General features: G+C 42.4%; 1 protein-coding gene and 1 long non-coding RNA gene across 7 annotated transcripts in view; both read left to right on the top strand.

Moving 5' to 3' along the window:
- TRIO (trio Rho guanine nucleotide exchange factor) overlaps positions 1 to 27980 on the top strand; it is a 354258-nt gene that overhangs the window by 63724 nt on the left and 262554 nt on the right. The gene's annotated exons all lie outside the window — the stretch shown is intronic.
- On the top strand, positions 166 to 12117 carry LOC144302281 (uncharacterized). Its single transcript, XR_013369125.1, has 2 exons — positions 166 to 11190; positions 11511 to 12117. It is a non-coding gene; the product is annotated as an uncharacterized LOC144302281 (long non-coding RNA).

Here is a 27980-nt window from a genome sequence, read left to right as displayed (position 1 = left end):
TGCCTGGCTCAGTCCACAGAGAATGCTACACTTGATCTTCAGGTTGTAAGTTCGAGCCCCACATTGGGTGTAGGGATTACTTAAAAATCTTTTAAAAATAATAAAATGTGAAACAGTGGAATATTTTGCCCTGTCTGAAGGTATTCAGTATACTAGAACCAGCATTTTCCACGTGAAGCATATATAGGACTTTCCTGTGCAGAGCCTCTTATATTCATTTTTATTATGCAAATTTAAGATATGCTCTTTAGCATCTGGTAAGAACAATCTTTTTGTGACATATGTCTGCCCTTGGCTAAATTGGAATGCAGATGTGATTTTAAACAGATTTTTTTAATAGATAGATGTTTAAGGAACGATGTGAAAATCTTTTTTTTTTTTTTTTAATTTTCTGATCAAATCAGTACTGTAAGGGCAAATTTTTCCCAATGGGATAAAAGGTATAAGGAGAAATATAACAGCTGAAGGTAAAATAGTGGTTTAAGTGGATTGGTTATGCTCATGTGGAGTTCTCAGAATGGAAGAATCAGAAATAGTTAGGGCACCTGGGTGGCACAGTTAGGCATTCAACTCTTGGTTTCAGCTCAGGTTGTGATCTCAGGGTGTGATATCCAGCCCCTAGTCAGACTCTGTGCTGAGCACACAGCCTGCCTGAGATTCTCTTCCTCTCTTTGCCCCTCCTGCTTATGCATGCACTCTTCTCTCTCTCCCAATTAAAAAAAAAAAAAAAAATCAGAAATAGTTAACATGGGCAGATGGAACTGGCAGGGTTCTGGGGGCCAGGAAGGCCTCTCTGCCCATCGGATGGGCCCAGGCCCCTGTTGTGTGGAGTCCCAGGGGGCACAGCGGACCAGCCTCACTGTGCCTGATGGACTGAATAGAGGGTGCAAGTACTGACTGTATCCTTAGATGTCTTTCTTATATAAAAGGCTCTCGGTCAGTACATGTATCTGTTGAATGCTCAGTATGTGGTGTGAGGGAGTGACGTGTGCAGAGAAGCCTACTTGGTGATTCCTTGTGACGGGATAGAATTCTCATGAAACACAAGAAGGTGCTTTTGATATTTTATTCTCTGCTGTCAAAAGGATTATTAATAATGTACTAAAGAAGCAGCTTGATATTATTAGTATAGTCCTTAATCTGTGACCAGGAAAAATGGAAAACAAAGGAAAAACCAAACCCCCACTTCTCCCCTAATTGGCTACAATCTTTATTCTTTGGATGTATTCTCTCTGACATCCATTATTTGAATGTGGACTGTACAGAAATCAGTATATAGGAGAGGAATGACCTGATTTTTTTTTTTTTTTTAGGTAAAAGATTGATACTCAAGTTTTAAGTATTTTAAACCATCAGTTTGAATGGTTTGTTTTAAACGATGTTTTGCTGCGTGTACTCTTCATTTGCTCATAATACCACTTTAAATACAAATGTAAAAGTGACATCTGTTCTTAAAATTACTATTAAAAAAATCTTAATCTTGTTTCTTGGTTTGGCCGCCTCCTACCTTCATCTTGAAAGGAAAGCGACTGCTCTTTGTGAGAGCTTATGTCATAGTCGTTAGTCTCTGAAGACATTCAACACTGACTCTCAGAAGGCCCTGGCATGGCAACTTCCTTTCCCACCCAGACGAGTGCACACACATGCACAGACACGTGCAAACGCTCAGACACAGGCACGCTCACACAAGTGCACACATGCACTCATACATGCAGACACGCTCACCGCTTAGGCATGCGCACAGATGTGCACACACTCAGACATGCGCACACACATGCTCAGACACACGCTCAGATGTGCACGCACACACATGCTTAGAGGTGTGAACGCTCTCAGATACGTGCACACATGTTCAGACACATACACACACTCAGATACACACATGTGCTGCTGTCCATGAATTCATGTGTCAGGCACTGGGTGGGGGGGTGTTATACAAAGCCTTTCTGAAGTTTAAATGCAAGCTGAATAGCAGGGGTGCCAGTGGAAGGGCTGGAGCAGGCAGGTAAGAATTGTTGGCATTACTGAAGAAAAAAGAAAGCTCATTCTCCCTGAACTCCTGAGAGACATAGCAAATGCCTCACGAGCAGGGTACACTGCATCTGTTGACTGTAGCTGGGAAGATGGGGTTTGCTTCATTTTTAAATTTACAGATTGTATTTAATGTTGATTTGGGTCAGATGTTTTGAGAAGGTGATTCTGATGACTTTTATGTGTGCAGTACTCATTCATTTATTTTCTAGCAACCAAATACCAAATAGGCGAGCTGTATTTTCAGTGCTCGATTAGTTTAGTGACACAGTTTAGCCTAACAGCCTGATCTTCTCATTTAGAATCCCTTGCTTCCAACCCAAGAAAGGTTTGCATGCTACTGAGCAGTGGTAACGGTGTGTGTTAGGGGAATTCAGAGCAGGGGAGAAGTTCTTCCTCCTGGAGGTTGTGTGTTTTGTGCAAATAACCCAACAAGCACTGGTACGGATGCGAGGGAAACCAGTTGGCTTTGTTCTTGTGAATATCGTACTTTAAATTGAGGCAGAAGGATTCCTGTGAGTGGAATGAAGAGGAAGGAAGATGCACTTTTCCCCTCCTTTCTCTCTCCTGTTCCTTCCTCCCTCCTCTTTTTCCCTCCTTCCTCTTCCTCCCTCCCTTTTAAAAATAAACATTAACCTTATAACGAACTCTATCTGCTAGCAGAGGAGAGCATACTATCCTAGCAGGCTTGGGCGCTGTGTTCTCCCCACTTGAATAATTCACTTACAAAAGTTAGTTGCGTTTCTTTCAAACTGGTTTATTCCGGGTGTGCTTTTTACAGTCTGCATATAACGCAATTAAATGTTATCTGAGTGTTTCAGACATGAGTGGGAAAAGAAAATATTGCTGTAAAATCTAATTTGAATGATTTGGGAAGATTGATAAAGGCAGTCCATTTAAAATAAACTGTCAAGTGTGGAAGAGACCACTATAAATATAAGCATTCCACCGTTAACATTTCCTTAGGGGGTCTCTGTAGTTTAACACCATTTCAGCGTGAATACTAGAATTGGCATATGAGAGTGTGTGCTGGTGAGATAGTAAGAACATCCCATCCTTTTGAGATTCATACTCAAAGGAAAGACCTTAGCCCAGGTCTGAAGATGACTGCAGGAGGCAGTGCCCTCTGAGTGGACCTGGTATAGTGGGTAAAGTGTCCCTATTGAACAGGAGGAGGAAAGAAACAGAGACTTAACTTGCATTTAGAGACTTAACTTGCATCTTTTTAAAGGCTTTCTGCTTTAACTGACTTCGTTTAAAAATCAGCTGACCAAAGACTAGTGATTTATTGAGAAAAGAGGGCTTCTGCCCCTGATGGAGACTCTCATGGTGTGGGGAGCATCAGCAGTGAGCTCCTGTTAGAAGGCCGTCCGTTTCCCTGCTTGAATCACACACGTAGAGAACTAGAGGAGGACTGGGTGGACTGGCCATCATGAAGGCTGAAAATGACTTGTTAGTGTCACTTGTCCTCTGGCTAACGGCAGACCAGTAAGCTTCAGGTGTTCATGACCACATGAATTTCCAGGCCTAATCAAAAAGGATTCCATTGGTTACCTAAGAAGAATGACTAGAGATTGTGTGGTCCTTTCATGGGTGGGGAAACTGAGGCTGTTTGTCCAAGTCTTACAGGTGTGTTTGGCTGTGCTAAAAACCAGAAATCAATCTTCTTGTCCCCTTATTTTACCTGGTTATTTTTTATTTTTATTTTTTTTTAATTTTTTATTTATTTATGATAGTCACAGAGAGAGAGAGAGAGGCAGAGACATAGGCAGAGGGAGAAGCAGGCTCCATGCACCGGGAGCCTGATGTGGGATTCGATCCCGGGTCTCCAGGATCGCGCCCTGGGCCAAAGGCAGGCGCCAAACCGCTGCGCCACCCAGGGATCCCCTGGTTATTTTTTAATAGATGGATTAAACTGAGGGGTATGTTTCAGTTTGGTTGAGGGCCTCACTGATTTGTCTATATCATCAGCCAGTGCTAGTGTATAGTCAAGGGTGTATCCTATTTGTTTCTGACCAAAGTGAAGGAGGTAATGAGACATATCCTATGTCAAATCATTATGCCTTACTCACTGATTTCAAGTCAGCAGTATGGTGATTTTTTTCCCTTTTACATTAAAAAAATACATTATTTATAGTGATTTTAAAACCTTGGGAGGAAGAAAGTAAAATGATGAGACATTTATTTTTGATGAGAATTAATCTTATATATTTGGTTTTTACCATGTATAATTTGAAAAGGAAGCTACAATGCTCAGAATGGAGAAATTAATTTACATAATAGCCTAGATTTTCTGCATGTATACATTAAAAAAGATGACTTGGAGTTTGTCTTACTAGCTTTTAATTTGGGGATCCCAGATCTTAATTATATCTTTTTTTTAATTAAAGATTTTATTTATTTATTCATGAGAGACAGAGAGAGAGAGAGAGGCAAGAGACACAGGCAGAGGGAGCAGCAGGCTCCATGCAGGGAGCCTGACGTGGGACTGGATCCCGGGACATGGGATCATGCCCTGGGTCGAAGGCAGGCACTTAACCACTGAGCCACCCAGGTGTCCCTGTCTTGTTCCTTCTAAATAGGCAACGGAGTTTTTTTTTTTTTTTTTTTTTTTTAATTTTTTTGAGTAGGCTGCACATCCAATGCAGAGCCCAACGTGGGGCTTGAACTCATGACCCTGAGATTAAAACCTGAGCCTATATCAAGAGTTAACGCTTAACCAAATGAGCCACTCAGGTACCCCGGCAATGGAGTTTTGATAGAAGATAGTTTTGAGAACTGGTCATTGATTTATGCTGATTTGGTTATTTTCTTAATTTGTAATTTAGTGATTAAGAACTTGTGTTCTGGGGTCAGCTTTTAATCCCATCCCCTCTGGTCTATAGCTGTTTGATTGGAGGCATGTAACTTTCCTTTTCTTCACTGAACCAGGAGCAGCAATTGTATCTGCTTCTTGGTGTTAATGAGGACTCAGCGAGAGAAGCCATGCAGAGCTTGGCTTGTAGCAGCAGCATCACAAAGGTTGGCTCTTCGGGTTATGACAGTGACTTTCTCTTTGTCGTGGTTGTGGGCAGCATGCAGCTTTTCCTTCCATGAGTTTGTCAGAGTTCTCTCAGCCTGCCCTCTGCACCTTGCCCCATGTTCTGGTTTGATGGTGGAAATACTGCAGATGCTGTTCTCCAGTTACAGATGGTCGTGACACCCTAGACTGAGCCTGTCCAGGGCCATCCATAGATTCACACTTGGCTAATCATTATTAGTTTTGCCCGCTCACTTATTTGTATGGTTATTTGAAAAGAGGTGATATTTCAAACAAGATTTTCTTTCTTTCTTTTTTTTAAGATTTTACTCATTTGAGAGAGAGAATAGAGCACGAGCAGGGGGAAGAGGGAAAAGCAGGCTCCCTGTTGAGCAGGGAGCCCAATGCGGGGCTCGATCTCAGGACCCCAGGATCATGACCTGAGCTGAAGGCAGATGCTTAACCAGCTGAGCCACCCAGCTCACTCAGAGCTGAATGGGCATTGGAGTGTGGATGATCTCTTAGAAATAACTCGTGACCCAGATTATCATATTGCCAACACCGAGGTATCTTTTTCACGAATGGGCTTTTCTTCCAGTGCATCCCGTGAACTTCTGTAAGGTGGGCGTTAGCCATACCGCTTGATTTTAAAGACCCTGTATATTGTATGGCATACGGTTAATTGTGTAATTCCATTTGGCATGTACTAGTACAGGAACAGTATAAAGGTTTGCTTTTCTTTTAAGATTTTATTTTTTAAGTAATCTCTGTGCCCAATGTGAGATTCGAACTCACAACCCTGAGACCAAGAGTTGCATGCTCTACCAACTGAGCCAAACAGGCACTCCCAGCATGTTTATCTTTTAACATGATTCAGTGAATTGCCGGAAACTACCTGAACGTGCCCTAAATGGGTTAGTACATTTGTTTCTCCTCTCTTCTCATCATGGGCCCATTTGTCTTACTTACACAAATCCTGGGGTAGTCTTGCCCCAGGTCCCATGGCTGGAGAGGTGAAGTAGCATTCCAGTCAAGCATCGTGACCTGGAGCCAGGCTCTTACCTGTTGGGCCACCTCTCTTGAGATGGCGGAAGCAATCAGAAATCCCCTGTGGGATGCAGAGGATTGTTGGGGCCACCTGGGTTCATGGGGCCAGTGGGGTGAACTGCCTTGGACATTTGGCTAGAGGACCAGATTGTGCATCCTTTTTCCAGTATTGGACACCAGGGTGTTAAATGGGATAGACATATAGGGTCTTCATGGTGCCTCTGTTTTGGTGTATTTTACATACATCATTCCTCTTATTTTTGACTTAAGGATGTTCATTATTAAGATTGCCAGGAATTAAAAAAACAAAACAGAACCCTAGATGCCTGCCAGTATCGGGTGTGCAGTGGTTAAACCCTGGCCATTCAGTGTCCACTCTTTCAGACATCCTAACTCTGTCTTGTTACATGACTGCCAGAAGGGTTCACGGGTAGGAAAGATGATCCCTCATTTGTAATCTCTGTGGGTCCCTCTCTTACCATCAGTCATGACCCTTCCCACCACCCTTCTCTCTCTCCTTCTTAGGAGGGGTGAGAGTGTTTTATTTACATATACACATATCATCATTATTGTCTCTCCCCAGCACACACATCCCCAGGTGTACAGTGTGCACAGGTTGGGAATTAGGGTTCCAGTGCATTGCTTTCTTCAGCCACCTGACCTCAAATGTAGTTTGCTTAGCCATAGATGCGCTCAGTTGTTCAAATTAGATTTCTTTTTTTTGTTTAAAGATTTTATTTATTTATTCATGAGAGACACAGAGCAAGAGAGAGAGGGAGAGAGAGAGAGAGGCAGAGACACAGGCAGAGGAGAAGCAGGCTCCATACAGGGAGCCTGACGTGGGGCTCGATCCCAGGTCTCCAGGATCATGCCCTGGGCTGAAGGCAACGCCAAACCGCTGAGCCACCCGGACTGCCCTAGATTTCTGATTTATAGGAAAATTGTCTTCTCTCAAAGATGACAAGGGCATACTTGACCACATTCATTAGAACATGGTAAAGGTAAACCATGTGCAGCTATTTCAAATATGAGTAACATTTCAGAAGTTCTGGGGCCCATGGTGGCCACAGCCCCAGCAGGGCATGTCCACAGGATACGTGGTCACAACAGGTCCCTTTCTCATTGAGAATCTCCTATTGTGAAAGGCAGTCTAAAAATAGCTTCTTTTTCTGTATTACTAATGCTAATAATGTGAGATAGTCTCAGGTTTGGGAAAATATGAAATGAATGAATGACATTTATGAATTTGAAATCAAACATTCCTAAAACATTCAGTAACTTCTAGGAACAAGAACAGTTCTTATTCCGAACAAAGGTATTTCTTAAATGAACAAAGGTATTTTTAATCTGTTGATTTTTATTTTATTTTAATTTTTTTAAAGATTTTATTTATTCATGAAAGACACACACACACACACTGAGAGAGAGAGAGAGAGAGGCAGGCAGAGGGAGAAGCAGGCTCCATGCAGGGAACCCTATGTGGGACTCGATCCAGGTGGGCCAAAGGCAGGTGCTAAACCGCTGAGCCACCCAGGGATCCAATCTGTTGATTCTTAATATAACTATTATCTGTGTCTCTTGGGGGAAGAGGAAGATTCTCATTTACCTTCTCCAAACAGGTCGGATTTTTAAATCTAACTTGAAAAGTAAATAAGAGTCATCCATGGGGACATGTTTTCAGTTTATCACATTCAGTCACTAGCTTCGGTAGGAAATTACGTGGAACACAAGCTTACTGTTTTAATAAAGAGTATTTGGTATCTTCTTCCTTAATAGATTATGTAAGTAAAGATGTGCACCCCCTCCTGGTGTTCAGTATGTGGAGCATGGGTCTGGCCCTGTGCTTTCAGCCTCCTGCTGTGTGGTCTCTGGGGAGCGCTTGCCCTTCCTTGTGTCACTGACCCACTGCGATAGATAATTGGGATGATTTGATGAAGTTGTCATGTAAAGAAGTTAGGACGGTCGGTGCCTGGTAAGTGTCCAATTATTGCTAAAGTAATGTTCATTATTTTATTATAAAACCACAGTGACACACATAAGAAGGTTGATATTAAGACCCTAAAAGAAATGTTCCAATGCTGTGACATTATTTAATTTGAAAAAGAAAAATAACCTTTTCAGTGATTGGCACCCAAGGACCTGAGCTGACCGACTCTCTGAGAATCAGGTATACCACAGAAGTGATGGTGAAATACAGAAACTGAGCAGAGAGTTGGTAGGGGAAAATAACGTCTCTGCCCACCTTGAAGTGTGGGGAGTGTCCTGTGGCCAGGGCTGTGCTGAAGGTGCTCCCAGCGGCTGCAGCCTCCTGGCGGCCCCTGCTGGCTTGGGCCCAGTGGTCTTCACAGCCTGCCGAATGGAGGCCACGTCTAGCGCAGCACCCAGCCGGGGCTCCAGCCTGAGCTACTGTCCTTTTCCTGGGCCTCGCCCTGGGCATCGTGAGTGCTGGCGAGCCATGGGAAATGGTGATTTCAAAAGCTGATGAACTTTCGGAGATGAGTAGAATCCTACAAGAAGGACTGGCACTGTTGGGGTGGGAGCTGTTTGGCAGGCCACAGTGCCCCAGAGAGTAGGAAAGCTCCTTCTGGAGCCTTGCTTTGGCTTCTGTGAGCTAGTGCTTTGTTATTCAGAATGTTCTGCTGGGGGTCTTCTGTCCTTTTCAGGGCCTGGAAGAGATTTGCTTGTTTCCACCCCATCCCCACCAGTGCCCGTGGGTGTGCTGTCCCCTTAGGTTTGGATGCTTCTGGCACAGTTTTGGTCGATAGGAGCAGACCCTCCTGGTTTGAGGATTCTGATTCTGCAAGTCTCTTCACCATCCTTGGGTGGTACTGTCCTGCAGAGTACCCTGGGGTGGCTGCGAGCCTGCAGTGATGGATCATAGACATGAGCAGCATCCGAAGCCCACAGAATCTTTGGGTTGGGGCTCAGGACTCTGCCGTGTGCTGGGATCTCTGTGTGAAAACCAAACTAATACTGAAGAACCACTTCTGGAGGAAATAAAATAGACTGGTATTTTTTCAGCAGATTGTTACTGACATTTCTAAAAAAAAAATAAGAGTAGATTAAAATAAAATAGTACAGGAAATATCAAAGTTCATTGCACATACCCAGGGTTATTTTGTGAGACTGAAAAATCTGTATGTATGACATGTGCTCCAGTTTGGTTACATTGTAGAATGTATTTTTTTTTACTGTGGGTCAAGGTCAGTGAAGTTTGAAAGCCAGTAGAGTAGATGTTGGCTCTGGGTTCCCACTCCTCCCAGCATCCTTCTGTATTGTTTGCAGCCGGTTGTCTATGCCACAGCCAGGAAATGAGCTACTTTGTGAGGAACATCAAAAATAAAAGATGTGGGGAAGAAGCTTTTAATCCATCCTTGGCAGTGGGTCTCAAATTTCAGTGCACATTTGAATATCCTAGGGAAATGAGTAAAATGCAGCCACTGTTCCAGACCTTCTGTCTCAGAATCTATGAGGCAGGGCGTAGGATTCTGCATTTTAAGTTAAGTGTGTCCCATATGATTCTGAGGCTGGTGTCTGTGGAACTGGAACCACCGTTTAAGAAGTATGGATGGGCCTGTGCAGGCACTTTATGTGTTATGTTTTAAACCTTGTAACAAATCTGTGAGGTGCCCCCCCCCCTTTTTTTTTTTTTACAGATAAGGACATTGCAGCCACATTGATTTGATATGGTGATTTGCATGATGTCCCAGAGATGCTAAGGGCCCAGGTCAGCCCTCCCTTTTTGGAGGGAATCAAGTGGCATGAGATGTAATTGGGGGATTGATCTTATGGGATAAAAGCTGTTTAAAATAATGACAGTTTTTTATTTTATTTTATTTTATTTTATTTATTTATTTATTTATTTATTTATTTATTTATTTATTTATTTATTGACAGTTTTAGAAAGAAGAGTGGGCATGAAGCATTTTGTCTTGGAAGGAGATCTTGTTACTGCTGCTTCCAGGGCAGCTTGTAGACCCCTGTCTTCTGTGAGTGGACCCAGGCTAGGAGAGGCCAGAGCACAGATGGGTGGGCCGTCCCGGTGGTGCAGGACGCCCCTGCAGGAGAGCGCCAGCTCTGGGCTCTTAGGTGGTGGCTTCGCTTTTTGGGCTCTCTGCTTCCTTCATAAAACCGGAGGGTTGTAGGACAGCATCCATGCCTGAGCGTGCTTCCAGATTGCAAGTCCTGTGGCTTTATCTTTGGAAAGGTATTATTTCCTGTCTCCTACCCTGCCAGAGATACTGCGTGGCTAAACAAAATGTGAAGAAGTGTTCTGAGCCCCGCGGGGAGTCACCCACTGGAAAACTGACGCCCAGTTCAGTTCCGGCTGTGAGACACAGCGAGCCCCTCCCGAGGGAGCCCCTCCCGGCGGACCCCCTCCCCGGGAAGCCCCTCCTGGTGGACCTTCCTGGCGGACCCCTCCTAGCGGAGCCTCTCCCCGGGAAGCCCCTCCTGGCGGCCCCCTCCCGGCGGCCCCCTCCCGGGGCAGCCCCTCCTGGGGGACGGCTCTGCTTCACGGTGCGAGGCTCCACCGCCTTACAGCCCGCCCTTGGTCTCCTGTCCATCATGCCAGCGCTGCACCGGTGCTCGGCTCAAGGCTGCACCCTCTAGCACCGCACAGCTGCAACTTCATCCCCTTATGTAAAGAGAGGGAGGATGGTTATCTTTCAAGAGGAGGCAGCTGCTTCTGATAGGGTGTGAGTGGGAAGTTCTCTCCACTTGGCTTTGTGAGAACCAGGGAAATGGTCACGTTTCCAGGAAGCAGGGCTGGTACTGTGTGGCTGTGCATTTTGTAGCCCTAAAAAGGCGCTTTATTTTTAACTTGAAGGTTATCATTTCCCTCACTGTCTCTGGCATATGGACTTCCTTCTCTTTTTAAATGTGTGACATTTTATGCTCAAATTCTCAAATAATTTTAGTCTTAATCTAAGTTGAATTATAGAGATACATATCCTCCTAAAATACAACTTTACAATCATTCAGTGCTTAATATACCCAAACCCTTGACTTGGATCTGCAAGTGATTACATTTGCTATCCTGGAGAGTAAGAGAGACGGAACCCGCATTTGGCCTGAACATCGTATTTACAAAGGTAAATGTTTTTCAGGCATACCTTGCAGCCATATTCTTTGATTTCCCACTAAATCACATTTTTGCTTTGAAAATTTACATGTTTAATGTTAATGTTTGTCTACTTCTTGATTTTTTTTTTATGCAAGAAGAAACAGTAATTATCATATATTGATTTTCAGAAAGTATGTGAGGCCAGTATCCTATTTCAACCTCAGGTTAACCATATCACCATTGCTTATTTTAAGTAGAAATTCCAGCATTTGTCTTTCTTTCTTTTTTATTTATTTATTTATTTAGTTATTTATTTTTATTATTTTTTTTCATTTGTCTTTCTTATAGAATTTATAATGGAGCAGAGCTGATGAGTTACAAGCTGCTTCAGAACTTAGGCTGCTCCTGGAGTAACAGGAGGTACAGCTATGTTAACCTCTGATCTTTTGGTGAAGACAGAATAAAGTGAAGTACATGCTAAAAGCGATGCTGAAGATGATGTCTATAATGTTAGCACCATCCTAAAAGTTTGCTTTTATCCTATTTTTAAAGGATAGAGGGTACCTTTGAAGGATGGCTGGCTGCATGCTTTTATGGATGAGCTACAAGTCACTGGCAGGCAATACCAAACAAAAAATAAGTGAGATTTATAGAAAAAACAGAATGGAAGGAATCCATAAGTAAAATACATCTCAGCAGACAAAACTGATTGCCTTTGAGCTATTTTCTGGGGGCTTGACCATAATGCATCCAGATATGGAAGTGGTAACTGTGGAAGAATAATAAAGACTCAGGAAATAGGACTTGCCATCAATTTTTAAATGAAAGAGAAAATAGAATACCAGAATGTTAAGCATGTATATAGGTTAAGATTTGTAACATTATGTTAAGTATAAATGTGTATTTTTGATATGTGTAAAAACTAAAGTCTGTGAATTAAAAATTGGTCTTTAAACTCTGAGCCTGTGTCCTCATTTCTAAGAGTTAAGGGCTTGTGCTCTATCATCATATCGAACATAGAGGTATGAAGCAGTTTTCATTATTTGTAAAAGCCACAGGTTACTGAAAGCATGGAGTGTTTCCTTAAGTTTTACGTGAATTGTACAGAATTGGTGTGGAGTTGTCGACTCATCAAAAACATTTAGCTGGCTATTGTGTGGATGGGGTGAGATTGGTTGGGCAGATGGGAGGGAGGAGATTGGGCACACTTCTCTGAGAAAAGAATAAAAAGCAGGTGGAATTAGGTCTGTGGAACCCAGAACTAACTTAGGTGCCTGTATGTCTGTTGCCGTGTTAGCAGGTCACCACAAACTCAGCACTTGTTCTCTCCCACTCTGGATAGGCCAGGCACCTGGCCACAGGGTGGCTGAGTTCTCTGCTCAGTGTCTCTTGGGTGAGCTCAGGGCTGGGCTGCCATCTCCCCCGAAACTCAGGGTCCTTTTCGTGTTCATGCAGGCTGTTGGCAGGATACACTTCATGCTGCTTGAAGGATCGAGGCCCCCGTTTCCTTGCTGGTTGTTGGCTGATGGGGGTCGCTCTCAGGTCGGTGCCCTGCGGGGGTCGCTCTCAGGTCGGTGCCCTCTACACCCAGTGGCATTCTGCTCTGTTGAGGCCAGCAGGACAACCTCTTGGATGTTTTACCTTCTTCTACGGGTCTCCTCTGATTGGTTAGCTGAGAACCAGCTCTTTGGTAGCCTGTTGGCAGGGGTCCTACTACCCTGTCATGTGCAGTTGCTCCCCTGACACTTGACACACACTCAACACTCCGAAGGGGATTTTGTGAGGGGCATCTACCAGGTGATGCCGTGGGGCATCTCAGGTTGTGCCTACCACAGTGCTCAAGAAATAGTGGCCGGACCAACAGCTGGAAGGAAGGAAAGGAAGGGAAGGGAAGGGAAGGGAAGGGAAGGGAAGAAGGGAAGAAGGGAAGAAGGGAAGAAGGGAAGAAGGGAAGAAAAAGAAAGAAAGAAAGAAAGAAAGAAAGAAAGAAAGAAAGAAAGAAAGAAAGAAAGAAAGAAAGAAAGAAAGAAAAGGAGATTAAGGAAGGGAAAAGTCAACTTTGAGTTCCTGCATGGCTGGGCCAGCGGCGTGTGAGTGAATGGGAACCCAGCCATCAGAGGGAAGGTGAGGCAGTCCCGGGGCGACTCCAGAAGCCTGCAGGAAGGGAATGAGCCTTGGACTTCAGGCAGATGTGGTGCAGATTGGAGAGGACTCCTCCTGCTGGGAGGGTCTTCAGTGGGAACCAGCATGGGAAGTTCCAAAGGCTAGTCCTTGTGGTCCCCAGGTTATTTGATGATAGTGAGGATTTTTTCGGATTGGTCCTTTTGCCTGTAAACTCCCAGCCTTTCCAGCATGCTGATACAGGGTGGTGTTCTGTTTTGTTTTTTTAAGTACACTCCACACCCAGCACAGAGCCCAACACAGAGCCTGAACTCACAACCTTGAGATCAAACACTGCGCTGAGGTCAAGAGTTGTACGCTAACCTACTGAGCCACCCAGGTGTCCCTAGTTATGTTTTAAGAAGACCTTGTGGGGGACGCCTGGGTGGCTCAGTGGTTGAGCATCTGCCTTTGGCCTGGGGTGTGATGCGGGGGGAGGTCCTGGGATCGAGTCCCACATCGGGCTCCCTGCGTGGAGCCTGCTTCTCCCTCTGCCTGTGTCTCTGCCTCTCTCTCTCTCTGTCTCTCTCATTAATAAATGAATAACATCTTAAAAAAAAAAAAAAAAAGAACTTGCGGAGTTTGGGAATGAGGCTAGTGCCAGCTGCATGCAGCTTTCTTGTCATGATAAGATTCACCTGGGTGGCTCAGGGTGGGTGAGTAGAATTTTACTGTAAACCAGGACATTATTTCTGAGGCCGAGTGTATCCAGATGGAAAGGTCTACAGAAGTAGTTTTCTTTTTTGTAATATTATTTTATTCCGGATTATGTATTTATAAGAGAAAATGTATGTAACATATGGAGGAATTTCTGATAATCATGAACCTTATAGGTTCACGTTGTCCCTGAAGCTTGGCACAAGCTGACGTCCTTGTTGTCTTCTTCTTTTTTTTTTTTTTTTTTGGATCAAACCATTTTATTGCGGGACTTCAGGGTAAAGGTGGGAGGGGAGGAGGGCAGGAAGCTCCGACATCCTCGGTCTAGCATCACAGTCCCCGAAAGACCCGTCCTTGTCTTCATTTAAACAACCTGTTTAGTCAGTTGCCTGGGTAATCCAGTATTTTGAAAGGCCTTCACTCGCAGTAAAGGCTCCGTGGGGAGTGTTTCCAGATCTTCCCCAGGAGCAAGCAGAGTGAGTCCGTGGCTGGGAAGTCAAGCTGACGTGGAAGAAAGTGGTCCTCTGAGCTCCTCCCTTGCATTTCCTTAGCTCCATGCTTAAGGGTGTGTGTCAGGAGGAGCACTAGCAAGGAAGGCTAGGTGTCCCCAGAATGTGGAACTTGTAGTAAACCCATAGCTCTGTGATGTCAGGAGTTGAGGCACATGAGAGCACTTTGGGGAAAACAGGCGGAAATAAGTACTGTTTTAAGCACTCAGCTTACAGGCCAGGTGTGTTTTGTTCCCAGCCCTCAGGCTGGGAGGAATTTCAGGCATTTTGGTCAACTGCTTTAGGACCTTCAGGAACTGTGTTGCTGTCAGCAGCTCCTGCTGTGTCATGAAAGTGAACGGAGCTGACCCAGATGGCCACTTGGAGGGTTAAAATGAGGATTTTTAAAAATAAATCTTGGCCAGAGAAGACAGCACAGAAACAGCACACTTTGGACCTGTGTGATACAGGACAGGGGTGTTCATCCTTGTGTGCCATTGAAACTAAATCCTCAAGTAGGTCACAGTTCTCCAGTGGAAGATTTATTTTACCAAGCTTGGGCTTTCATGTTTAATGCAGTCTGTCAGGGAGCACTTTATCAGGAACCTTGTGTTCTCAGGACTGTGTCCCTTCAAGCTCTGGAGGAAATAGCAGGTGGAAAGTAGGAGCCGCTGAGGAATGGGGTTGGGAAGGGTGACCTGTGTGCAAGAGGGACCTAGAGCCCTGCATGGTTTTCCACCAAATACAAGTAAGCGAATTATGCTACACTGAATATGCTGAAGTTGTATCGGGAGGGCTTGTTTTACGGACTAAGGTAAGGATTCCAACACTTAAATTGTTTACCTCTGGTATGAAATTTAGAGATACACTTAGCTTTGTTCTTCAATCTCAACGAAGAGGTTACAGTATAAGAGTAAAGTTAGTGGGCAGCCCTGGTAGTGGTTTAAATAATGATAAATAAAATCGCTTTTAAAAAAACCCCACAACCACTGAGGGTTGATACCTGAGCTCTCTCTGAGTTCAGAGGGGAGGTGTCAGGGCTGGTATGTAGGGCCAGGGAGAGCTTGGTGCTCTCAGGGTTTCTGACGGCCATTTTCCCAGTGGATGAACCCCATCCTCCATGTCCACCTCCAGTGAAGGAAAAAGGAAAAACAGATTTGCTTTCATTACTTTCTGGTTAGGTTTGGGGGGAAAATCATGTTTATGTGTTTTTTTTTTTTAATTTTTAAAAAAAGATTTTATTTATTTATTCATGAGAGAGAGAGAGAGAGAGGCAGAGACACAGGCAGAGGGAGAAGCAGGCTCCCTGCAGGGAACCCGACGTGGGACTCGATCTCGGGTCTCCAGGATCATGCCCTGGGCTGAAGGCGGCGCTAAACCGCGAAGGCACCCAGGCTGCCTTGTTTATGTGTTTTAATGCAGGTTTTCTGCACCTGGATCTTTAGTTCTGAGGTGTTTTGTGTGGGCAGGTCAGGGATAGAAATCCCTTCTTGATAGCTGTTAGGAGGAGAGCCCTGCCCACAGCTTGAGCCTTTATTTTCTGCTTGGTTTTCCTGTAGTCCATATGGCATTGATGAGCTGAAGCTGGCTTTGAAGTAGACAGGTGATCTGCTGCTGTGAACGTGGGAGCCTGTGATTGACAGTGTGTCAGGAGTGTCAATGTGTGTATGGGAACCAGACGTATGGCCCAGGAATGTCAGCAAGTATATCATGTCTCTACAGCAGCATGGACAGCCTGCCTCCAACACTGGTGGAGACAAAAAAGGACCCACGTGTATCCCAGCTCGTTTCTTACAATCACGGGAGCTTTCAGGAGGTTGCTTGTGGATTTTAAGTATAGGTGATCTGCATGGGTAGAAGTCACATCATTTTGGATAAACTTAGGATGAGATTTATATCTACCTTATCATCACTCATAGTCCTAGAACTGTTTGACTTTAGAGGAATTTATTTGATTAGAAAAGTTCTGTTAAGGTTGTTTGAACATACCAATTATAATAGGTGGTTCAAACCATTCTACTTGTAGGCTGTGACCAACCAAAATCTGGACAGGAAACTTTAGATATATGTTGATAAAATGAAAGCATAAAATTAAAATGTATTGGAGGGAGTACAGAGCATCCTGTTGATCTCAGATATTCTCTGTAATATTTAAATTTGTAATATCAAGGATGTATAGATTTTTATATATTTCAAATACATATTTTCAAAAAATAAAACCTATCAAGGTACATTTGATCTTAAACATGAATTGGCACTTTTTAAAAAAATGAATGGCCAGATAGTAAGTATGTTAGGCTTTGTGGGCTCACGCTGGGTCTCCCATGCGGCTCCTCAGCCCTGCAGCTGGAACATGAGGCAGCATTTGTAGAGAATGGGCTTGGTTGTCTGCATTCCGGTGAGACAGTACTTGCAAAAGTAGCTGAGGGCTGCTTGGATTTGGCCTGCAGGCGCTGTTGGTCAGGCCCTTCCTGCAGCATTGTTTAAGGCGTGGGAGGAGAGGCGGTCTGTTTTCTCTACTATTTGAATAAAGTGAAACTGTAAAACATCTGCAGACCATCTCTAGAACCTGTTTTAGGAGTTTAATTAAGGTTTGGGGAGTGACATAGTTTTGACCACTTTGCAACAGCCCGGATAATCATGCCCCCTTTTGATCTTTCCCTGTACATTTAGGAACCCATTCAAAGCTGGATTTAGGTGGTTCTTCTCTTTTTTACAGCAGTGGTTCTTAACTCCACCAGCCGGTGCTCCACTGTATAAAATATCTAATGCTCCTTATACTATCCCTAAAATGTAATCAACACCAGTGAAATCAAAATAGTGCTTTAACAAGAAAGTCTACAAACAAACGTTTAAGTATGTAATGCTGAAGTTTGACTATATACTAGAATGATGGTACTGGAAGTGCTGATCTGCTTTGAGAGTGTAAATCTGTCCATCACCTGGTAACTTCCTTCATTGACGTCTTGCTGTGGAAAAGATGGGTCAGCAGAAGATGTATGACCTCCTTGTCTAAGTGCAGAGAGGTGCTCATGAACTTGTGGACTTGGATCACACTTCAGCAGTATCACTCTAGAAGATGTAGCATCTCTATGGACAGAATGTCCATGGAGGCTGACTGCTACCAGGGTGTTGTGTTGGTGACACAGATGCCGTGAGCCAAATTGCTGCTGGTGATGAGATTTTTCTCAAGTGAACAGTTCTTGGTATATTTCCGAGGCAAAGTAGGGATTTCCTCCACTTACAAGATAGTTTCTCTCCTGGAAAATGTAATGTATGAAAACTGTGCCAAAAATTTGTTTCTGTTTATGCATAAAATGGAGTTAGGTTCTAAGAAGCACAGGAGTTTGAATTCTTTGAATATCTGGCAAGACATCGGAAAGTCAGGCAAGATGTTTAATTAAACGTGTGTGTTAGGGCTGGTCACATGTGAGGTCTGTCCAGCATTCCTGGCTCTCATCCTTCGAATGCCAGTAATGTTCCCTCCAATCATTGTGACAATTACAAATGCCCCCACAGATTTCCAAATATAAAATAGAACAAAGGAGTATGGAAGTGAGGATCCGTGGAAAGTGTTACACACATGGTAGAATGTGCAGATCAACACTTGGCTGTACTCTGATCATGCAGATGGCCTGCAGGGGGTGATCGAAGCAGTTTCATTGTCCACCTCAGCTTTCTCAAAACTTCTGAGTGGTTTTTCTTGACTCTCTTCTTTATTTCTTACATTCTCCTTTTCTATCTTTTCCTTACCCCCTACTCCCTCTCTTATTTGGTAATTTCTCTTGGTATGATTCTCTAGGGTAGTTTCTTATCTTGATGTTCCAACAAACTACTGAGTCATAATCACTTATAATGTGTTGTGAGAATCCTCTATTACCATAATAATTAAAACACTGAAATTTGCAGTATGCTTTTTCTAATATCATTTGGCTGTTTTTTGTTTTCTCCTGGGGCTAGAGAGAAAATGGTAAAGGTAAGGCCCACGGATATCATAATTCTACAAATGGTCTAATCAGTACTTTCATGTGAGGTTGCTTGAGGATTAAATTTGCAAGACCTCACTTTCAAGTTACTTGCCAATGCCCATCAAATGCGTTTAGTGGAGGATGTTACAAAGAAGAGAAGAACAAGTTTGTCACGTTTACTGTTGTGTGGTATTTTAACAGTCCAAAGTGCAGAAATTTGCTACGCACCAATAGCAAATTTGTTCTCTGTCTCTCACTTTTTGATACCAGTACACTTGGATCCAACAAGCTTAACAGGCCCATTTTTCAGTGATGGACCCCTGTCCTTCCCATCCCCCCATCTGTGGCAGGGGTGGGGGGGAACCCTTGGATGACCTGTGGGTGCCAGAAAGCACATATTGGAAGGACTGCTATTAATAGTGTTATGTCTGAACTAAGAAAGAGTTAAGATTATAACTTGTGAACCAACTTTGACTATTTTCAGTTGATTTTTAAAAATTCACAGTTGAGCGGTAATGAGTCATAATCATTATTTAATTTTCTCAAACCAGAGAGTAGATGCATTTTGTTCTTAGACCCTCCAGGCTGTAAGTTAGGGAGAGAAAACCTTCCTTGAGGTTAAGTTGAAAGTCTCTTAATGCCTGTTCCTGGACCTTACCTTACTCTCCAGAGCAGATCTCTTTCTAAATGCTTCTTCTTCCTGTCCTTTCTGCAGGACAGAGAGAGCTATATACCAGCATCATTCTCTGCTCTTATGAGTTTAATATAATTATATGGTTAGAACATAAAATATGCAAGAACAAAATCTGTTATGATCAGTTATTTAGAACTTGTATTATGCAAAGTTATAGAAGTTCTATATTGTAGAGTCATACTAGGATCTTTTCTGATCTTGAGGACTTGAATTCCATTTACAGACATAAAATAGTGACCAATTTCTTTTTTAAGAGAAGGGGAGGGAGGGAGGGAGAGAGACAGACTGACAACTCCCAAGCAGAGTCCATGCCCCCAGCGCACAACTCCATCTCAAAACCCTGAGATCATGATCTGAGCTGAAATCAGCTGACACTTAACCAACTGAGCCACCCAGGAGCCTCTCATTTTTTTTTTTTATAACAGTAGTCCCCCCTAATCTGCAAGGAATACAACAAGCAAGACCTTTATTGACTGGAAACCATGGATAGGACTGAACTCCCTATATATATTGTATGTTTTTATATATACTGTATTTTTCCTGTACACATATACCTATGATGAAGTTTAATTCATAAATTAGGCACAGTAAAAGATTAATACTAGAGTAGAACAATTAAAACAATATCTTGTAATACAAGTTACGTGAATGTAGTCTCTCTCAAAATACCTCCCTGTGCTGTGCCCAGCCTCCTTGCTGTGAGATGGTGTAATGCCTGCACGGGGCTGCAACGTGAGGTGAGTGACGCAGATGCTGTGATAGAGCCCTGGCTACTGTTAACCTGGCAGTGTGTCAGAGGAGCATCTTTGGATTCTGGACCATGGATGACTGTGGGTAACTGACACTGCAGCTGAGGGGGGGCCACTGTATTTTCTTATGCTGACATAGGTCATTGAAGGAATTGGGAGGAAGCAAATACCTGTTGAGAATCTACATGTAAAAGTTCGTTCAGGTAAAGATTCTGGTGTTAGGGGTGTTCAAGTCTAGTTGAGAACATAAGGACTTATAACAGCAGTGGCAGCAGCAACTACCAGTTCCTGTGATGAGCACTGCATGAGTTACCTCCTCCAATCCTCCTGACAGTCCTGCTGCAGTAGATCTTGTTATTCATATGTGGTAGTGGTAGAGGCTAAAGATGACAGATGCTAAGTGGTTGTCAGAGTCACATGGCTAGTAGGGCCAGGGATGTGTGTCTGCTGCCACCGTTCTTCTCCACTGGATGTTTCTGCCCTACGAGGCTGCTGTCAGTTCCTTGAGTGAGACATGCCCACTGGTTCCTGGCTTCAGTGACTGTGTTCTTCCTAACCCCCACCTCCATACAGCCTACCTACAGACAGTTCCTGCTCCCTACACCAACCCCACCCCTTTTTGCAGTCTGGCCCCTTAGCTTCCTGTAGCCTCAGCTTCACACTTGATTGCATTTATGGTTTTGATTTTATGGACTCTTGCAATATACTTAGCTCCATGAACAGGTCCATTCTTAGCTCCATAAAGGCAGGAAATGTCTGTCGTCATTGCCTAGCATGGCATGAGACATGGTGGATACCCAAGAAATATTTATTAAATGGATATACAAACTTTTGTTCACTATATACCACAAAGAGTAGAAAGTGAGAGATGCTGTGAGAGACTCTGCATCTTTTATTTTTTTAAAAGATTTTATTTATTTATTCATAAGAGAGAGAGAGAGGAGCAGAGACACAGGCCAAGAAAGAAGCAGGCTCCCTGCAGGGAGCCTGATGGTGGGACTGGATCCCGGGACCCCAGGATCATGCCCTGGGCTGAAGGCAGATGCTCACCCAGGCATCCCAACTCTGCGTCTTTTGTGGGAAACAGACTTTTTTTTTTTTTTTTTAGCATACTAAATCAGTTTTAAAAATTGAGTAAGGCTCAGTCATTTAAACGCCTGCCTTCAGCTCAGGTCATGATCCCAGGGTCCCAGGTCATGATCTTGGGATCAAGCCCCACATTGGGCTACCTGCTCAGCGGGGAGCCTGATTCTCTAACTCCCTCTGCCTGCTTGCTCCCCTGCTTGTGTTTTCTCTGTCAAATGAATAAATAAAATCCTAAAAAAAATGGATTAAATATTTTCAACATGTGTGTTAATACTGTGTATTATAAAAAGTCATAAAATTGGAACTTTAAAAAGAAAGGATGAAAAAGTTTTAAAAACCTGGAGTTTCTAGTATATTTTTTTCTGTATACAAAGGATCACCTGGTGTAGGGGACCTACCCTAGCATTTACAGCTGAGGGCAGCGGGGACACTTTGTGGTGGTAAGCAGCCATTAAGTAAGCCTCAGTACCTGGTGGGATTAGCTCATGGACTGATCAGAGTGTGTGGTCTTGAGTGGGAAGTGCTGGGCTCAGGGGGCAATGGCAAGCAGTTGAGCATGAAGTGTGATGCTACAGGACTATGGGGGAACATGGAAAATAAAATTCATTGGAAAGACTGAGGCTTGCCTAGGATTATGGTCTGATGATCAGTGTGTTAAGACGTAACTATTGGAAATGACAGCTTATTGAGTTCTGGAAGAAGTGGGTAACTGGCCCCTCTCAAGCTTTAGTAAACTTCCTCCTCTTTCTTATCTCTGAATGTAGTAGACATAATGTACCATTTATTCTATCCCTTCTTAAGCTCTTGGTTTATTTTTTCCCCCTCTGCACCACATGCACCTAAAGATTTACTCTGTCATTATCACTGAAAATATTGATGAGGTTCCTATATGAAGAATGTACAGACAGCATGATGGCATGGACTACTTTACACTCATTGAGAAATACTGGTGGTTTCAGAGGCAGAATGAATGACAGAGGATAAAGTAGTACAATTCTACAGATGCGCTGGGTGATAGGGGTCCGGGCAGATGTGACCTTTGAAGCTGGTGGCCAGACCAGTGGATGGGAGATGCTTATTCTTTTGCTAATCTGGGTAGGGTGGTAGGTAGCTGCGTTGGCAGGTTTCACATTCTGTCTGCTTAAGACTGCCAGGGATGCTGGGGAATAGCTTGTCGGGGCAGATGGCCCCCAGGAGCCAGCTCTGTAATCTCAGTGTCTGTCTGTCTGTCTGTCTGTCTGGAGGAGAGTTTACACCACAATTGAGTAGACAGAAAATGTTACGAGATCTGTACATAGAGAATCGATATTTAAAAATCATGTTTGCTGTACGGTAGGAGGTGAGATAGTGAAAATTGTTTCTGTTCGTAACTGTGACATGTATCTATAAGTAAAAGGGGTTTTGTTGTATGATTGCAGATTATGATGATGCAGAAAGCATTTTAGCCTATTTCATAGAAGCAGATATGAACATCCCTCAGTCTGTTAAGAGGGAAGTATAAATTGTCACGTGGTCATTTAATAGAGGTGTGGGGCATTTAAAAAAGTGCTTGATTTGTAAAAAGAAATGAAATGACTAAAATTTTTTTGATCTAATATACAAAGCTAGATGGTTTCCAAGGAATGTTTGTGATGCTGAATGTTGATAATAAAAGATTTGTTTTAGGTTAAAATGCACTGTTTTTCTTTTTAAAAATTATTTTAATAAGTATAAAAAGGGATTTGACTTTGGTCTAAATTATATATTTGGAAGATTTGCTCTGAGTAACATATCAATGAAGACTTTAAAAACATTTCTTTCTGAGGAAACTAATCTATTAAAGAATAAAGGGGAAAAATGGTATCTCTGAAAAACCGAGACAAAATATTATCCATTCTTACATAATATGTTCAGAATATAAAGAATATAAAGGAGACCTAGAATGTGTGTTTGCTAGTTGTAAAACATTTCAGATAATTTTTTTGACACTTTAAAAGTATATTTTAAGCATCTTGAAAAGAGTCTAATTCATTTGTACAAGCTAACACATTCTAGAAATACAGACATAAAAAACAAAAAAATCAGGCTCTGAGTTGAGTACAGCAAAAAAGAAACAAAAAATGCTCCCAAACCACAGACCTGGATTTGATTATGGTTTCCTGGCTGTATTATCTCGAGTAAATAGGAATTTCATATCTTGACCCGGGGTCCCTAGTTTCTAAAGTATAGGCAATAAATGTATAAAAAATAAATGTATCTATCTTAACAGGCTGTGTTTAGTCATTGGGTAAACTAATTAGGTTTAGAAAATGCTTTGAAAACTGTAAAGAATAATATAAAATGTCAATAGTTTTAACAGTTTAAAGGTGAGATGTTGGCCCAGTGATGGTTCTGCTAGGTCCACAGGTGGTTTAATATGTGTAAACTGGAAATCTAAAACAATGAAAGCTTTTTTTCCAAAGCCAAAATGTAAAAACTATGAGTGAAATTTAGCTCTTATGTATATTCATTCTAATCAGTAAACATGTATTTGTAGAATGAGTTCACTGGCAAGGCATCAACAGCTTTTGTGTAGAGATGTAAATTTTTTTGTGCTTCTTACTGATAAAACTATGCATTTTTAATGAAACCTAAAACTTACAACTGTATTTTCACGCAGCTGACCTGGTTGGTTAGATGGATGACCTATTTAACAGGTTATTTACTTATGAGAGGGACCAACCTGCTTTTATTGAATTGTTGATACCTCAGGGTAGAAGGCCCAGTGATATGAAATTATGGTGGTTTGGTCCTTCACAAGGCAGTTTAATACAGCTTTTATTCCCCAGAGCATCAAAAGTCCCCCAAACTAAAAACTTATGGTGACTGAAGGTATTTTCTTTAATTATATTCAAAATCTTAAAGTGCTTGCATTTTTTATACAATGACAAAAGACTTTTTGTGAACAAATATTTTTGTCTTAATTATAAAATCTGTGTGTTTATTCTTCAAGCCTTAGTCTTATAGTAAGCTGTTTGCTGAAACAGAGGTGATGAATACTTAGCTCTCTCTCTGTTCTGTACACCAGACCAAACTGTTGGGATCAGGAATGGATTAACTTAGAATGTATGCATTTATTTCTCAGAGGAGTATTTGATAAAGGTATTAAACATTAGTACTATTAAAATTACTGAATACACCCAAACCTTGTGTCCGTTTAGGAGAGAAGAAATGATCATACCTCCTCTATCCAAAATGACCTCTCCTCCATTCCATATAAATATTTTTAATGAACAGTTAATGGCATGTTTTATGTAGAATGTTTTTGAAACATTTCTCAACACCTTTTTTGGGGGTCAGCTTTATTGAAGTATAATGATGAATAGAGTGTAAAAATCACCCATTTGTAGCGTATGATTCAGTGGCTTGTTAGTACGTTCAGAAAGTAGTACAGCCAGTTTTAGAATGTCTTCAACACTAGTAAGAACCCCACACCCCTTAACCTTCATCCTTCCAAACTTCTCATTTTATCCAGTCCTGAGCTATTTTTTTTCCTCTACAGATTTGCCTATAAAACAACCTGTTTTCATAATTTGAGAAAAATATTCACACTCTTTCTAGGCCTGTCTGCTTTTTTGCCCTATGTGGTAATTTCGTGTATCTTTTATAAACATCTGGGAGAGGAATGGGGCCTCCTACCAGCCTGCTTGTCAACATTACACTCATTTTCTCCTCCGATAGTATCTGGGAGTTAGCTCCCTTTCCTTTCCTACTAATGTGGTTGTTGATACAGTGGTTTAAGAAGGACTAGGCTCAGTGATGCTATGGTGCTATTGTAATGTGGTATGACGTGGGGTTGGTAGGGGAAGGCTAGCATGTTGCTTTGAACATCCAGAGACTCAGAATCTGTGGAGGCAGGTGGACGCAGTATGCTGGAGATGTGAATGCACACATGGTGCACACATGCACCTGCTGCTACCAGCAGTTGAGTGGAAATCAGCTGTTGTAGTCTTGACACAGATGGATGTTGAACCTGACACATTTAAGCACAAGACATAAAACCCTCTGTACAGTCACCAACTCCACTGACCAGCGTGCTGCTGAAAATGCCCGATGTTTCAACTTAGCAACCTCATTTCATCTCAGTAGACCTGTTGATTGAGAGATATGGCTTGGCCAGTATAGTACCGGCCAGGTCTTGATAGCTAGGTATTAAAAAGGGAGACTGGTAATAAGTTGAGCCAAAACTTGTTTGCCTAGTTTGAACATAGAGGTGGCTACTCTTTGAAGTAGAATTTATGGGCCAGTGATTTTTCTCCTTTCTTAGCATTAGTGCTATTAGTATTTATTGAACAAAATTGCCTTTTAAACTGTTGCTGTGAGTTGTTAATAGCTGCTAACCTGGTCCCGTCTCACTGTGATCAACTGAACATTTGGGAAAGGCTAACAAGATGTTTTCCTTTTTATCTTTGGTGAACTTTTAAAGTTGATCATAATGTTCAGATGAAGTCAGATACAGAATGATATTTCCATGTGGGAAAGTAGAGTTTGGGTCAGATTTCTTTCCATAGTGAGCATGTAGTAGATTTTAATAGGAGTAAAAATTAGAAAAATGCATAGTGATGCTGTTAATGGAGGAGTATGGCCAGTGCTGGAGGTGAACTGATTACCTGCGTCCTGGGGAGAACTTTTTGTAAAAAGGTAATTAGAAAAATTCAGAATTTTTCATTAATTTGCTCTTTATTTTAAAACATTTATAATAATGGCAGTGACACAGTCTCGTCCCTATTGCATGATGCAGTGGTAGGTACACTCAAAGCCAGGTATGTGTCATACCATGTTTGTGACCCTGATTCCCATTGTTTACGTCCTCCCACTGTCACCCCACGTGGGCTCGAGTGTGGGCGTGTTGCCTCCCACAGCCCCTTGTGGGGCAGGAGAGAGAGGTGCACTGTCTCTTGCTGTGGTTGAGACTCTTTTCCCTTTATGTCCCCTGTGCATGTAATTCAGGACTATAGTCAAGAGAATTCAGCATTCATCCTATTTATTTATTTATTTATAAAAGATTTTTAATTTATTTATTCATGACACACACAGAGGCAGAGACACAGGCAGAAGGAGAAGCAGGCTCTATGCAGGGAGCCTGAGTGAGACTTGATTCTGGGTCCCAGGATCACGCCCCAGGCTGAAGGTGGCGCTAAACCGCTGAGCCACCCCTGTACTGCCCCATCCTATTTAATGTAACTTTTTCTGCTCCTCTTTGATTTATAGACCACTTTATGAATGTGGTCCTTTATGTTAAAATCTCACAGTGTAGTTTATAAAGTGCCAAGGAGTGCAACTGCAGTGTTTTCTGCTTGGTCTTGATTAAACGGTGTTGTGGAGAATTGAGAAGTCCTAGTTCTCTGGTTTTAGGTCCTAGCTCTTGGGCACCTTTGCAAGTGAATTTAACCCTGTAAATCTCCATCTGCAAGTGGAAGGTAGGTATAAAAACAAGCACTTTGTGGGATCAGTAGAGTTACCAGCTCATGATGCTGATGATAATGATGTTTTGTGGTTGGCTGTATTTTCACATAGGATGGTGGTAGGTTATGCATCATCTGAAATTGTTGGCCATAGAGAAGATAGTGTGCATAATGTCCAGGATGTTTTATATAGTCAATAGAGTAAAAATACTGAAAATCCAAATATTAAACTGCCAGGAATAATTCCAGTATACAGTTAACTCTTGAGCAACATGGGTTTGAACTGTGCAGATCCACTTATATGCAGGCTTTTTCCCCCCAATAAATACAGCACAGTACTGTAAGTGTATTTTCTGTTCCTCATGATTTTTTTTTCTGTAGCTTTATTGTAAGAATATAGTATATGATACATATATAAAATAAGCGTTAATCACCTGTTTGTGTTCTTAGTTTCCAGTCAACAGTAGGTTATTAGTACATTTTTGGAGAACCAAAAGTTACTATACATGAGCTTTTGACTGTGCAAGAATCGGTATCCCTAACTCCTGTGTTGTTTTAGGGTCATCGGTATATAAATGGTATTCTGACACTTTATATGTTTGTTTTAGATAGAAAACCTAGCAGTTTTGTAATGTTCTGGTTAGTGATACAGACCTCTTCCCATCTCTACCCCCCACCCCAGGCCTTTCTGGGTGCTTGTGAGTGTTCTTTAATATGCAGCTGGTTTTCCTCCTCCGATACTTAGTTGAAATGTACAGAATAAGAATTCTATGCAGTAAATTGGTCTGCAGTGACAGCTTTTATGCATCCAAAAGTTTGAGTTGTTGGTCTCCTTCCTGAAAAGATCAATCAAGAACAGCAATGTGGGAGCTGGTTCCTATCTGATTCTCCCAAATGCTTGGGAGATGTGGAGACCTCTTTCCTGCGGTGAATAAGCGCATAACTGACTTCTTTTTGAATCCTAGGTGCTTGATTGGGAACTGATTTCCTTATTTAATCCTCACTGACCTTATCAGATGCTCCATCCCATTTCACATATGGGGCTCAGAGACCCAAGGCCACCAGTTGCAGAAAAGAATTCTGATTAGGTTGAGCAAACTAAAAAAATCCACCTTCTTTCCACCATTGGTCTGCCTTCCTGTTTTGTGGAGGGGATAATACGGGAAGATAAATGACTACGAAATTCATAACCAGAGTACCAAATTCAGTTCAACAGATGCAGTGGGTAGAGTACTGCATAGGGTGCCCTGTGAGAGCATCCCCCGCCCCCAAGATCATTAGAAAAAGCTTCATAAAGTTTGAGACTGGCCTTTGAAGAAGGATGCTTTTGGGGAGAGGGGAGAGTGATAGGACAGAAGGAATTTTTTCTCGATTTTTAAGTAATTAACGTAATTTGTAAGTTGACAGTATTCCATCATTCCAGTTAGAATGTTACCAAGGTTTTCCCCTCTTCAGCAGTTCCTTTGCAAACTCTTTGCATTTCTTCGAAACCTAAATTTTGCTGTTTTTCAGGATTTTTCTTTGGTCTGTGAGTAATAAGTTTTAAAATGATAAAACAGTTAATTAGGAATCATACAAATTTCTGGAATAAGG

Source organism: Canis aureus, chromosome 31, assembly GCF_053574225.1.
Source record: "Canis aureus isolate CA01 chromosome 31, VMU_Caureus_v.1.0, whole genome shotgun sequence".
Taxonomy (NCBI): domain Eukaryota; kingdom Metazoa; phylum Chordata; class Mammalia; order Carnivora; family Canidae; genus Canis; species Canis aureus.
This window is presented reverse-complemented; position numbering and strand designations above follow the sequence as displayed.